The sequence below is a fragment of the Nicotiana tabacum genome, chromosome 22 (genome assembly GCF_000715075.1).
Source record: "Nicotiana tabacum cultivar K326 chromosome 22, ASM71507v2, whole genome shotgun sequence".
Lineage (NCBI taxonomy): Eukaryota > Viridiplantae > Streptophyta > Magnoliopsida > Solanales > Solanaceae > Nicotiana > Nicotiana tabacum.
Window position 1 is genome coordinate 211,880,368 of NC_134101.1, and position 4,203 is coordinate 211,884,570.

The window sequence follows — 4,203 nt, forward strand, 5'->3', positions numbered from 1 at the left end:
TCTCACGTCGCTGCTTCTATTTCTGGCGTCGACCACTTGCTCCTATTCTGCCGCGTCAACTGCTGCTAGTGCTTCGGCATGGCTTCGGTTGCTAATTAGGTTTGAGTTCGTCGTCGTTTGGTCGAGCTTCATCTTCTCCGTCAAAACAGTCCGTTCCCCAGTACGTCGTCGTCGTTGTTTCTCCTCCTGCATCCGAGCTGCTGCTGCCTCACTTCGTCTTCTTCAGCTTGAGCATCGCCATGGCCAAGCTGTCTCTGAGCTGCTGCCTCACCTTCATCTTCTCCACGTAACATGGTTGCTGCCCTCGTCACTGTTACTGCTCCGGCAACCGCCACTGTTTCAGCAGCGATGATGGACCACCATTGTTTCAGCAGCGATGATGCTATTGTAGCTGTTGCGACTCCATACGACCATCTTCTCCGAGTTCTCGTCGTTTGGTCGAGGTTTGTCTAAACAGTCCGTACATATTTCATTTCGATCCGGTTAGTAGTTTTTGAGTTTTATTTTGTCCGTATTTTTGTTTTGATATTTTCAAATCTAAAATCAGCAAATGTTTGTTTTGTTCATGTCTATCGTTTGAATTAATTTTTAGTTTTGTTCATGTGTTTTGTTAAATTAATTTTCAGATTTCAAAATAGAAGTTTAATTAGTTGTTTTCATGTTTATTTCATGTTTGTATTATTGTTTAAGTGAATATTTGTTAGTTTATTGTTTGTTAGATTCAAATTGAAATTTAATTAATTATTTCTTCAATTTGTTTCATGTTGTTATGTATTTTCCAGAAATTATTAGTGTTGTTTGAGTCATGTGAATCCGTCATGTTTGTTGCTTAAAAATAGATTTAATTCATGTTCGTCTTGGTTTGAAGTTCATGTTTAAATCCAGTGATTTAATGTGAAGTTTATGTTTGTTTGTGATTTGTTGATTTAATTTGAATCATGCATATTGTTGTTTGTATTGTTGTCTCTTTGTTCATCCATTGATGGTCTAAGTTAACCAGGATTGGTTCCCGATATGGTTAATTTATTTCCATTAATTTAGAGTTGTGTTGTTCATCGTGTTCGTATAATTTTTGTTGAAGATTGTTGAGAAATTGGTCATCTTGGCTATCTTTTGGTTAAGTTATGATTAATTGATTGTTTAGAGCTGATGGGGTTAGTTTGGTAAATTGCATTGCATTCAGGGGTAAAATGGTAATTGCAATAAGGTCGGAGGGGTATTTTGGTAATTGAACATTATTTTGATTCTTTATGTTAAGCATGGGGGACAAAATATAATGGGGTGAGGTTTTTGATATACTTGTTTAACATAATGGGGGACAAGACAAATTATAATGGGTTGGGAATATTGTACTTATTTAATGTAGGCATGGGAGACAAATTATAATGGGTTGGGAATGTGGTATTTATTTAATGTAGGCATAGGGGACAAGGTTTAAAATAAAGAAAACATTAATAAATGGGACAAAGCATGCCATTGATGGAATAATTTGGGGTTGGGAATTCAAGACAAGGTCTTGCTATAAATAAAAGTTATTCTTGACAAAAAAAGGACTGGAACATTGAGAGAAAAAAGGTGGAGATTATTGAGAGATTTTTACACTTGAGAGCGGACAGACTTGAAATATTTTGAGAGTAAAAGAGAAATGCAATTTGAACTTTCACTCGAATAATTTCCGTTTGCTTTTCTCGAGTGTTATTCAAAAATCATTAAACTACTGCATCTTGTGTCGTTTGCTCTTCGGCTTTGACTGTGATTGCACTTTGGTATTGTTGGGTTTTCAATCTGTTACTGAGTTATTCTACTGGTTGTTGCTGGTTTTGCGGTGTTACTGAATCTGTTGTTGCTGTGGTATTATTGCTGCTGACTCCTACTTCTTTTCTTCTTGTACTGCCATTTCCAGGTACACATTTGTACACTCTCGGCTTGAAGCGAAATGAAATATTAATCAGGCTTTGTTCCTGTTGAATTACTCCTGTTTGGATTTGTGTTTGAATATAATTTTCCTGTTGTTGTATAAAAATGTAGTTGATTGATTAATGAGTAATGAGGTTGCATATGTATAATTTCTTCATATAATAAATGTTAGTTTAAATTAATCGAAGAATAGTTAATCTGTTTTGATGTTATGGTGTGTCAATCTCGTGTTCTAGTATTATTGAATAATAGAATATAGAATGAAAGCGGTTTTTCTTTGTACAAACTCGATCGCAATTTTCCATTCGCATTAGCCGTGAACTAATAAATAAGTTACGTTTTTCAGCATGTAAATAATTAAGAAATTTTCTTTTATTTTAGAGACGAACTTAATAGAGAAATGTAGTCACTGTAGGTTTATCCTTAAAATAAAAATGAGACGAGCCTCGCCAAATAAAAATGCAAATCGCGGGGCCCTCAATAATTAGTCATAATAAATACTTAGAATTTGGGATGGACCGTTTAGTGAATTTCACTGCCTTCCCCAAAGATAATAACGCGTTAGCCTCTTTAGACGCGATTTAATTAAATTACTTTCTTAAACTCGGGTGCACATTTATGTGACCCAAATCCAAATCTCAGCGGAGTTGAAATGTGTCTCTAATCACGGGTACATTGATTGTGACGTGGTTCGAGATGCATGTCCACGACGTTGCAAATTCCTTTAAAAAAAATAAGAATGAGATGAGCCTCGCCGAATAAAAATACAAATTGTGGGGCCCTCAGTAAATATTTGCTTTAAAATTGCTTAGACTTCGGGATGGACCGTTTAGCAAAATTCCACGGCCCTACCCAAAGTAAATGATACGCTAGTCGCTTTAGGCGCGCCTTTAATAATTTAATTTTCTTAAACTCGGGTGCACATTTATGTGACCCAAATCCAAATCTCAACAGAGTTGAAATATGCCAACAACCACGGGTGCATTGATGTGACGTGGTTCGAGATGTGTTTCCACGATGTTGCAATTCTTGATAAAAATAACAGCAAATGATAAAAGCGGTTAAAAGTTAAATTGTGCACATAGGTTCAACATGTATTAAATCAGATAATCAAGTTGAATATAACAGTTGAGCGACCGTGCTAGAACCACGGAACTCGGGAATGCCTAACACCTTCTCCCGGGTTAACAGAATTCCTTATCCAGATTTCTGGTACGCAGACTGTAATATGGAGTCAATCTTTTCCTCGATTCGGGATTAAAATTGGTGACTTGGGACACCCTAAATCTCCCAAGCGGCGACTCTGAAATAAATAAACAAATCCCGTTTTGATTATCCTTTAATTGGAAAAAACTCCCTTGTACCCTCGCGGGTGCGTAAAAAGGAGGTGTGACAGCTCTGGCGACTCTGCTGGGGATGATAAAAAAACCCAGAACCACTGGTTCAGGGTTAGAAATTCGAGCTTATATAAATTGTTATATTTGGTTTTATCTGATTTTGTTACATAATTTGTGCTTAATGTGCTAATTGGTTGCCTTTTACCGCTTTGATACTATTTGAACTGTATATAAACTGTGCCGAAACCCCTATCCTTTCTGAGTCTTCTAAATCATGAAGAAGGGTGTACTTCGTACGACTTCTTTTCTGTATAGTGTCAAATCCCAATTTAGAACGAGGTTCGGACAAGTTGCTAAGCCGGTGAAGCTTCTGTATTCCCGGTACGCTGCCCCCCTCGGCTCGAGCTGTCCGCTCGGGTAAGCCAGGTCTAGAACAAACACCCAGGTTCTGAACCTAGAATAACTCAACTTCATGTCGGATCCCTAGTAGGAACGCTTATCTGCATCATGTGCATTTTGACTTAGGGGACTCAACACAGGGGTTGGGTCCGTCTAGGACAAGCAACCTGAAAATAATAGACCATTTTTTGGCATCCTATGTGCTACATGTTGTATTTATTCAAGGGTGAATGGGTCATTTGGCGGACCAATGATAGTTGAGGACAAATAGCACTCCTTATCATGATGATCACGTTAAATAAGAAAGTTGCACGTTTTTTTAGATAGGCATGATATTATGTTAATTAAACATGGGGAACATTTCTGGAATCCAAGAAGTCTTGGAATCCCCTATGTCCCCCATGCTTCATTTTTGGGAAAAGCACATGGGGACCATTTGTGGAATCCAAGAAGTCTTGGAATTCCCTATGTCCCCCATGTCACATTTTTGAAAATAATAACAAAATAATAATGAATAAAAAAAGAGCATTGAAAAATTCAAAAAGATTTT